Here is an 11,315-nt window from a genome sequence, read left to right as displayed (position 1 = left end):
GTAAATTTGATGCCCCCTCACTCTTATTGTTGGAAATTATTAAAATAAGAAATAAAAAGTCATAAAATGGAGGTTGTAGGAAGAGCCATTTACATGACTGAATCATTGAATCCCACATTTTGACTGGGAGAGGTTGAGAGAAATGCTGTTTGCAGTTTGCTTTCAGATCACAGGGCTTGGTACCCAATGGCTGAGGTTTTCAAAGGTGTCTACAAGAGTTGGGTGACTAACTCACTTGGTTTCATTGGGAGTTGGATGCCTAACTCCTTTAGGTGTCTTTGAATGCCCCAGCCAGGAATATTATCTTTAATCTTTCTTTCACTCAGGGTGAATTACTGATGTACCCGTCCAAACCACGGAGCTCTGAATTCTGCTACGTGGCATCGGAAGATGTGGAAATGAGTTTAGCCATCCTGTAAATCAGAATCACTCTTGCTATGAATTGATTCGGTGGAGGAAGGCATTTCAAACATTGAGTTTTAGTGTCTGTTGCTTGATGGGATCAATTAATTTTTTTACTATCTTTCAACCCTCTTTGAAGTTCTATAAATAGCCTAAGCTAATATAAACTTTTTATATATATATTGGGCATGCAGATCCCCTACGAGGTTATTTAAAACAAAATAGGAAATCTGCTATAATATGTTTGTTCAATTGAAAAGGAAATTGAACCACAGTGAACTATGTGGCTCTGACTCTGACAGCTGCGAACAATTCATAGTTAAAATCACTCAGGATAATTCCCAATTTTATTTACCTATTTTTATTTTTTACGGGTTAGAGGGTTCAGAATGACCTTGAATTGAAAGCTCTGTACATGTCCTACTGCTTCCTTTGACTGTGTCCAATATTGCCTCAAAGGTGATGATGTAAAATGCTGGAGAAAAAGCCTGTCCTATCATTGGTGTCAGCATCTGAAAGGGAAGGAATAACATGAATGTAGATTTGATTTAGTCAACACTTCCCTGTGAGAGAGAATTCAAATATTTCTATCATTGATGGCAAATATAGCACTATGGAAAATTTATGTGAGGGGTGATCTGAGGGAGCACAGAGGTAATTAATGTTAGAACAAGCACAATCCTTGGTAGCTTTTCCCTTAATTTCCTGGCCCCTCTACCGCTATTTTTGGTGCAGCACCTCTCTTTGCAGCAAATATTTCACAGACAGTGCTGAGGGCAATATAAAGTTGCTGTTAAGAGCAGCAATTCATTCTGGAGAGACAAACAGACATAAACCCTCAATTGTAGCAGAAAACTGAGGTATTAGTGGCTTTTTTTTTAATTTACATTTTCCATGTTAGTTCACCTCTAGATCCCAACAGTGTGACTTACTAATTAATTACTATTATTATCTAATGGCAGTGAAAACTGAAATTACTGCCTGCCTTAAGTATCATAAAATTGACAACAAATTCATAGTTTGTGAATCGCTTTCTCCTACAGTTCTGTTCACAAAGAGAAGAGTATGGTACCATGGTTTGATGGTATATGCAAGCCATCCTGCACACAGCATTATCTGTCATAGCTTGGTATGGTTGTTGTGGAGGCAATGACCTCATCTCTACAATGGGGAGGGTAGGGAAGGGGGATGGGAAGGAAGTAGTGCTCTTGGTGGGTGTTAAGGGAGTTGACACTGCCCAGTTTTAAGAGAGTCTTGTCCTGTTCTCTTGGCGCTACAGCAGAGAAAGTGGTTCGCCTGCTAAGTCAGTGATGTTCCTTTTCAGGCAGGAGCATGGACACTATTTTTTGTCTGTCATTACAAGTAGCTCTGTGCTAAGTGGTAACATAGATGCAACAAAAGCAGCCAATAGAATTTTAATTTTATCAGTTGTGTGCCGAGCAAACAAGTATTTTGTTGTTTTGCCTCAACATTTTTCTACAAAAATGGAAGGCAATTTTTTCCCCAGGTGGAGTTTTTCCCTGTGAAATGGCATTTTTTCAGAACATTAATGACTTGGGGGGCACTGAAAAAGAGGTTCATAGCCTCGCTGGAGAAGCTCACTTCAGTGCAGATAAGAATCTTAAAGTTTACAGCCAAGATTCAAAAACATGTGCCTAAAGTTAGACTCTGAAATTCTTATTCAGGTGACTAAATCAGTGACCTGATTTTCCCTTTAGGACTGCACATCAGCTGGTGCTCATTCCTCAAGCAATGGGCAAGGTGATGCAGCACCAGAGACTCATAAACTCATAGACTCATATACTTTAAGATAAGAAGGGTCCATCGTGATCATCTAGTCTAACCTTCTGCACATTGCAGGCCACAGAACCTTGCCCACCCACTCCTGTAATAGACCCCTAACTTCTGCTTGAGTTACTGAATCATGAGTTACAAATCATGGATTAAAGAGTTCAAGTTAATGGGATTGAGGTTCCTATCACTTGGGAACTTTTGAAAATGTTTCCCAATAATGGGACTGGAGGAAGACCTACAGAGAGTCAGTATAGAGTGGTCATTTTGAACTGCATCACTGGCAATTTTCTGGCCAGACAGCTGATGAATATGACCCCTGGAGGATCTCTGCAGTATAAGAGGAATACTCAGGTGGCATAAAGCTAATGTAAAGGCTCCTACGTCACCCCCACCTGCTGCTTGTGAAGGGGTATGACAGGTCGCACGTATATTGGATTCCTAGCTGTGGTTTTGGGCCTTTGGTGGCCAGTGTAAACTGAAGCAGGCCAAAGGCCATTTTAACCTGTCACAGGGGGCCAGCCCCACACCTCAGTATTCCCTGGACTCAGAGAATTCAAAGGCACACTTTTGAAACACATACACATCTCCATGATTGAGTCCACGTGCAAGTCAACCAGACTCCAGGATCTGGCCTGTAGCAATGTCTCTTGACTAGAATTCAATCGCTGAAGCAATTGTCCACTACAGGTGCATGTGACTGTGTGTACATTTGTGGGTATAAAAATTACTCTCTTTCCTGATCTGAACCAGTGCGTGGTCACTAATGTTTAGAACAAAATCAATATATAAAGAAAAACAGTTTATAAAAGAAAGAATGACAATGAATAGGTCACTCACTCAAACAGGAAGTCAGCATCATTACAAGGCTCAGAAGAGGGTTTTAATTTAGAATCTAAATACCATGGTGACTGGGAGCTGCACAGAAAAATTAGATAACATTAAATTACTTTAGACAGACAAAACGTATAGGTCATATCAAGGAAGTCAACTACAATACACTGTATCGAATGTTCTATGCCACTCAAAAGTATACAAAAGAAAACAAAAACAAGCTGCCAGCCAAAATTACCAATGTAGTCCCATTTAACAAAACAAAACAAAAAAATCAATATTACAATAGGATGTTAGTAATGAAAGAAAAAATACAGTAGTATCTCAGTAAAGATTAAATATTACAAGATTTTAAATGGAGAAACACAGTCATTTTAGACAAGCAAATATGACCACAGCAATAATGGGAGCCAAGTGATAGTTTAGAATAAGTGCCTGCAGCTTCCAGCAAAGCCAACGGGAACAACAAATATGCATCTCAGAGCAAAATTTGGCTCTAGGACTTGAACATGAATAATTGTGGCAGAAAGACACAGAATGTCCCAGAAATAAAAGACTTACTCATTAGAAATCCATCTAGCCAAAACCATGGGGGAGATCCTTAAGGAAAATCTCTATCAGTCTTTATTTTCAAGAATCTTGAATCAGTCTTGCAATTTTTTAAAGCACTGAAGCTATTTATTAATAATGATATTTTGCACTTTTATCAAGAAATTCACAGTACTTCATTAAGTAAGTCTCACCGTGACCCACACCCTGCTCCCATTGACATCAATGGTACAACTCCATTTAACTTTAATGGTGCAGGATCAGGCCTACTGTGTGATAGTAGGTATTCTTATACCTTCTTTCAAACAGGGAAATTGTAGCATAGAAATGTCAAAGTGACAAACTCATGCAATGAGTCAGCGGCAGAGCTGAGAATAAAATCCAAGAGTCCTGACTCCTGGTTTTCTGCTTTACCCATCAGCCCATCTTGCCTCCCAAATGTTAGCATAATTAAACAATATAAGAATTGGAGAAAAATGATGAACTTTTCTTTTTGGATATTCTTATAATCAAACATGTATCGAAAAGAAAAGACGGTAGCTGTTGTATATTCCTTAGAATTCTAGCCTTTTCCACAATGCCAACAAAATAGGTATTTAGGTGGAAATTTACCTGCAGCTTACACATTCTAATGCTCCTTCACTTTTCAATATCATGATCTCAATAGCAAAAGGCTTAGTGAACAGTTAGTGCTTTATAAATGATGAAAGAACTATACACAAATGTAATAAATTGGACTGGAGACCTAGAATAGATATTCAGAACCATATGAGAACAAGGTAGAAATTAGTAGGTTAAATATCAGAGGGATAGCTGTGTTAGTCTGGATCTGTAAAAAGCAACAGAGAGTCCTGTGGCACCTTTAAGACTAACAGAAGTATTGGAGCATAAGCTTTCGTGGGTGAATACTCACTTCGTCAGACGAATGTAATGGAAATATCCAGAGGCAGGTATAAATATGCAGGCAAGAATCAGTCTGGAGATAATGAGGTTAGTTCAGTCTGGGAGGGTGAGGTCCTCTGCTAGCAGTTGAGGTGTGAACACCAAGGGAGGAGAAACTGCTTTTGTAGTTGGCTAGCCATTCACAGTCTTTGTTTAATCCTGATCTGATGCCGTCAAATTTGCAAATGAATTGAAGCTCAGCAGTTTCTCTTTGGAGTCTGGTCCTGAAGTTTTTTTGCTGTAAGATGGCTACCTTTACATCTGCTATTGTGTGTCCAGGGAGGCTAAAGTGTTCTCCTACAGGTTTTTGTATATTGCCATTCCTGATATATGACTTGTGTCCATTTATCCTTTTACGTAGTGACTATCCAGTTTGGCCAATGTACATAGCAGAGGGGCATTGCTGGCACATGATGGCATATATAACATTGGTGGACGTGCAGGTGAATGAACCGGTGATGATGTAGCTGATCTGGTCCTGTGATGGTGTTGCTGGTGTAGATATGTGGGCAGAGTTGGCATCGAGGTTTGTTGCATGGATTGGTTCCTGAGTTAGAGTTGTTATGGTGCGGTGTGTGGTTGCTGGTGAGAATATGCTTAATGTTGGCGGGTTGTCTGTGGGCGAGGACTGGCCTGCCTCCCAAGGTCTGTGAAAGTGAGGGATCATTGTCCAGGATGGGTTGTAGATCACTGATGATGCATTGGACAGGTTTAAGCTGAGGACTGTAGGTGATGGCCAGTGGAGTTCTGTTGGTTTCTTTCTTGGGCTTGTCTTGTAGCAGGAGGCCTCTAGGTACACGTCTGGCTTTATTGATTTGTTTCCTTATTTCCTTGGTATTTTCTGGGAGATCACCAATGCACTGTAGCTTTCTCAGGAAATCAGTGGTGTCACGGAGATAACTGCGAGTGCTGGTGGCATAGGGTCTGAGCGGAGAGTCCACATATCCGGATAGTCCTTCAGTGAGTGTGCTTATGCTCCAATACATCTGTTAGTCTTAAAGGTGCCACAGGACTCTTTGTAGGTTAAATATGCTGATGATACCTCCAAAAAACATCACAGAGCATAAGAAAAGCAACCATGAGTGCACAGCTGGCTTCAGTGAAGATTCAGGCAGCTATCACTGCTAGGAAAGAAAGCTTTAGCAACAGATGATGAAGGAAACTAGAACAAATTAAACCAATAATGGAACCTTCAGAAAAATTGAAGTCTAAATGATAAGTGAAAGAAACTGTCTATATCTGTATTATGATAAGGCCACTGAATCAGGCAAATGATGCAAAACTTAAAGGAATGACCCCTACCATACAGCAAACACAACAGCCAGTGATAGAGGATAGAGGGGAAATCACTAAATGGCAAAATCTACCACCAGAAAATAAAGAAAAATGTCTTACTGGACTATGGCAAAAGTACTGCAAAATTCCAGAGACCGTGAAAACCTGGATGAGGAGAGAAGATGAAAAATATTAATTAAAAGAATAACTGCAAACCCACAATGTGCAAATTGGTTATAGATAAGGTCCAAACCAGAAAAAAAAAACAATGACAAACAATATGCCCCATAGCCAATAGTTCTGTCAGAGACTCAGCACTTTGCCCATTAGTCACCAGCCTGAAACAGGAAAATAACCAGCACATACCACTGGCAAGGATACATACACTCGCTGAGAGGTTGTATATGTGAAAGTATGTTCCCCCATGTCAAGGACACTTTTTCATCATAGATAGGATGTTGTAGGGAAGGAGAGGTAATGATAAAGCTCAAGAAAAAGATGCAGAATTACAGAATACATGACTTTTGTGAGCACCATGATAACGTTACTTTTATTGTGCACACAAGACTAGGATGTTTGGGGATTTGCAAAACAGGTATACAAACAGATAGTGGTGAGACTGCCAGTAAAGTTGTCAATTAATACCAGATGTAGTGGATTTTGGAACATGCACCCTTCTTTGGTGGGAATTGTTCTGAGACCATCAAACCCGTATCACATACAGGATAACAAAACCTACGTACTAGTACAACATTTCTGTGGTGGTTAGCATGGGAGCCAAAATCAGTTTATTACAGAAACTCAGTTGCAAACTTAACTACAAGAACTAACTTTCACCACTCCATAATTCCTGAAGAGACATATGTGATAGTGAAAATAATTCCCACTCTCTTTATTAAAGTTTTGATACAATTAAGTCAATGGAGGGCCTTCCATTGAATTTTATGGGAACTGGATCTGGTCCACAAAGATTCCATGTGCCACAAATTATACAGATGACATTAGACATAAAGCTAGTAAATCTACAATACATGCAACAACTCTCCATTAACCAGAAATGATAGCATTTACAAATAATGGACACATGCATGTATAAAACGGTCACAAAAACCAATGCTATCTGGTACACATTTTCAATACTCTAATTTCAAGATGTAAAAGCACATTGTCGTCTCAAAATTTCAGAGGTTTGCAGTCATAACTTTTAACCCCGTTTTAACAAACAAAATCATGAAGAGAAAATTGGAGAAAATGTTTGTTTATTAAATCACAATCTCACAACAGCTTAACTCAGTTTTGTCTGAGAATTGCAACAAATTTGCATCTTTACAGTAACTTTCAGTCACATTTATGAAAAAGGCAATGCCTTTATTTCAATGAGTTTTTCCATCACAATCTTTTTGCACAGAGTCTAAGCTATTGGTATTGAGAAGTTAAGAAATTGTCTCATTAAAAATGAGTCTTCCTATCATAAGAAATATTTTCTGTAATATTTGCTACAGAAAAAAACAAGGAAATGAAATATGAACAAAAATATTCAAATATGTATTTAAAAACAAGTTAGACAAGAGAAGGTCAGTAATTGAAAGGTGTGACAACTACAAACAGAGCCAAGTTACAAAAAGGGTTAGCCATTTAAATGGCCAAGTTAAACATGACACAGTTAAGGTTAACTTAGTTCTGGTGACATATATAAACCCACATTTGGGGGGAGAAGGGGGGGTTAAGTTAGCCTAAACAGTGTCTTGTTTATCTTCTCCATTTTTAGTCACTCACCGTTTTGTAGGTTGGCTCTATTTGTAGACATCACACCTTTCTGCACATTCTTAACACTTGGCATCCTTGTATATCTTAAATGTTGTAATCAAAAATCACTTTTTTGTTTAGAAAAATAATAAGCAGTAAGAATGGAATCCTAGGGAGAACAGCAAAAATCGGGTATAGAAATGAAAATACACCCCCATCTCCAAACAACATGTGAACTCCCCCAAACGTATGAAGAAAAGTCTAACATCCAATTAATTACCACTTTTTTTTTTTTAAATAGAGGATTGGACAGATTAGGAAACTGGCAATAGATTTCACTGCCTCTAGATCATTCATTCAAAGCCTGCAGGGATGGTGATGACTAAAAATTGCTGCCATCTGATGGTAGTTTGGGATTTGTGATATGAATGAATGCTAGGGATGGTTGAAATTTTTCTGTTAAAACCATTTTTGACAGAGAATTGGAATTTTAACTGAACACCATTTTTTCATGAAAAGTTTCTGCTTTCTGCTGAAAATTTCAATCTTTTTGTCTAAAAACCAAATCCCCCAAAAAACAAAATATTAAGATTCAGATGTTCTGTCATAGTGACTTATGGGAGCTGCAGTTCAGTTTCCTCAGGTCCCCATTCTCCTCTATGAGCCAGGTTACCCAGCTAAACTGCAACATTCATGGTGCACCAAGGCCAGGGACTCTTACGATGCAACTGCCTCCCCTCACCAGCAGGAGAAACCATGGTGTATCATGGAAGTTGGAGTCTGACCACAGATCCTGTCCTATGGAGGAGAATGGAAGCATGAGACACATGATTACAACTCCCATAAGGCACCATAGCAGCATTCCTGAATTGAAATATTTCTGTTTTTGAAATATTTTGATTTTTCACAAAAAAGTGACACTTTTCTATGGAAAATTTTGATTTTTTTTTCAACCGGAAAAAGCCCATTTTCTGACTAGTACTAACGCATGAGCAACAGCTAGTTTGTAGGTAACAGAATGGAGATTATTGCATTACTGCATCCTGAGCTTTTATCTCCTCTGTGGAGAAATGGCTGGCTTCCATTTTCAGGGCTGGCTATTTGGCACCTTCCCCAACCACCTCATTCACTAACAACACTACTCATTTGTCAAGAAAAGAAATAATTCTAGGACAAAATACTTGGCAACTACAGGATTAATTCAGCCATTAGAAGCTGGAATAACATTTATGAAGTATATTGTTCATCTGCAACATGGCGTTAACAGACTCCAGAACCCTCACAAACCTTGAGGTTCTCAAAGCAGTTTAGAAACATCTTATATTAAAATGAATAGAGAATATGTGCCTAAATCTCTTTAACCGCTTAGAAAACCTCAGTCTATAATGTATTTTACCTAAATACAAAATATGCAGTAACAGATACTGAAACCAATTACTCTATGTGCCAGTCTTGTAGATTAATTTACCTACATTGAGAAAATGGTCCTGACTGGCATGCAGAGTGGTTTGTTTTTTTAATTGATTCATGTAGCAGCATTAACAATAATGAATGTATACCAACAATGCTGAACAGAATAGAATCCGTGTAAATGTTATTTCCAAGTTCTGTGGTATATATATCTGTGGATACAGATATCGGTGGATATAAATCTGGATCTGTGGATCTGTGGATACCAAAGTGGCAAAAGCAGCAGCATGCCAGGCCACCACTCCCAAGAGCCAGTGCCCCACGCCAGCAGCTCCTCCAGCATGGCTGTACCACCCCAGCCCTGCCCCCAGCCCTGTCCACTGCACTAGGGCAATGAGGGACAGCTGCCAGTAAGCCAGGTGCCCACAGTGGGTGGGGCTGGGGGCAGTACAGCCACACTGGTAGAGTTGCTGGCACGAGGTGTTGGCTCCTGGGAGTGGCGGCCCAACAGGCTGCTGTTTTCGCCTCTGCAGTTCCCGGTAGATCCCTGCAGTTCTGTGGATACTGATTTATACTCGTGGATATCCACATCTGCGGATATAAATTTTGTATCTGTGCAGAGCTCTGTAAATAAATCCTTCTCTCTGTGTCCATTTTTATCTTTATGTGCACACGTCGAGGGGGAATATTTTTGTGCTCTGAACATTCTCCTCGTTGTTCAGATCATTTCCTGGCCTATGTCCTAAAATGCTCTTGCTTCTTGTGGACTTTTCATATTTTTAACTTGAGTGATCTTCAGTTGATTTACTGTATCCTCATCCTACATGTTGGGTAAGTGATAAAGGCCTGAAATTTTAACATTTGCAAGTGCTGGCAAGTTTTTTGCTTACACAGAATTATGTACAAAATGAGAAAATAAACATAAAGGGCCACTAAAAAGCACCACTTTTACATGCTGCATGCAAGGTTGCCTAATAGCTGGAGTTAAGGTTGCCTGAAAGTCTCCATTTCAAGGGATCTTATTGTTTATAATTTTATCAAACATTCATCTTCTGAGATGAATTTTCCAGCTGTGATTCTTGCCTTAACATGATCAAAAAAAGCTCGCCCATATTTGAGAATAAAGAGAATGGGAAAAACACACACACATACACGCACACACTTTGCCACTTGTGAGTATTGTGGTTTCCCAAACCCATTCCAGTAAAATATTCTACCAACTCACCTTACCCCACACCATTCTGAGACAGATCAAATGAGGAACCAGGAGGAAAGAACTGGGGCTGGTTGAACAAGGAGACTAAAACTGGCAATGGGTGGGTGGGTGGGTGCGGGGGAGGAGGCGAGGGCAGAAATTATGAGTGGCAGAGTGGGGGGAGATTGGGACAGTTAGCCTGGAGGAGTAGACTGGATTGGCTGGGCAAGGAGACTGAGATGAGAAGCCTGAGTAATGGAGACTGGGACTGGGTGGGCAAGGAGAACAGGACTGGAACAAGGAGCCAGGTTTAGGTAAGAGACGGGACTGGGACAGGTTGGAGGGACTGGGCAGAAAGGGTCAAGCTGTGCCCACTAGAACATGCTCCCTTTCAGAGCCTGGCATGTAACCCAAGATTCCTGAGTCTCACCATTCCACTGCTGCCAGAAAATATCTGTGAAATCCACTGGCAAAGTGTGGTTCTCTTCCCCCTCTATACCAGTCTACATAGAGGATAACAAACTACTATTGCTGTCAGTTACTCTATAAGCTGAAGTTGCAGAGGTCTGCACAGTGGATCTAAAGGTTCCAACCCTGCTGATGAAACAGTTGGTGTCAGTGTATTACCACATGATGGAATTACTGTTTCGTTTTTCAGTTTGTTTTTTAAAAACCCTAGGAAACCATACACAAAATAATTATGAGGCAGGAGTCCTACAGACAATAGTTTCCTTTACCACACATCCCTGATTCATCCTGTGAGCAGGTCCATCTGGTGCACTGAATGAGGCAGAGGTCCTGTGGAAAAATAATTATATGTGATCATGTTCTAGTAATTAAAAACTCTATCATAATGTACATGCCTAAGTGGATGGAATTAAGGTTGGGCAGGCAACCTTAACTGTGGCATTTCCTATCTTTGAATGCTTGAATTTGCATTCTTAATAATGTTCTTTAAACATAGTTTTTGTCTGTAATATTATCTATACAGAACACATACATACATGTATACTTTCACACACTCCTTAAATCTCTCTCTCTCTCTCACACACACACACACACATACACACAATCACTACTTGAATTGTGGAGATTGTATTTCCAAATCTAATAGTTCATCCACACAGACAAAGATTTCTGCAACTTTGTCAAATCTGTCAGATAATTAATA

The 11,315-nt window shown here is 39.7% G+C and overlaps 1 long non-coding RNA gene across 1 annotated transcript; it reads right to left on the bottom strand.

The window, feature by feature from the left end:
* Positions 1-735: 735 nt before the first annotated feature.
* On the bottom strand, positions 736-6,405 carry LOC122174372 (uncharacterized). The gene is made up of 3 exons (XR_006176093.2): positions 5,914-6,405; positions 3,034-3,111; positions 736-914 (listed from the first exon to the last, which is right to left on the bottom strand). It is a non-coding gene; the product is annotated as an uncharacterized LOC122174372 (long non-coding RNA).
* Between the last annotated feature and the right edge of the window lie 4,910 nt (positions 6,406-11,315).

This window comes from Chrysemys picta, chromosome 3 (genome assembly GCF_011386835.1).
Source record: "Chrysemys picta bellii isolate R12L10 chromosome 3, ASM1138683v2, whole genome shotgun sequence".
Lineage (NCBI taxonomy): Eukaryota > Metazoa > Chordata > Testudines > Emydidae > Chrysemys > Chrysemys picta.
Note: the sequence above shows the minus strand (reverse complement) of the source record. Positions and strands in the feature narration are given on the sequence as shown.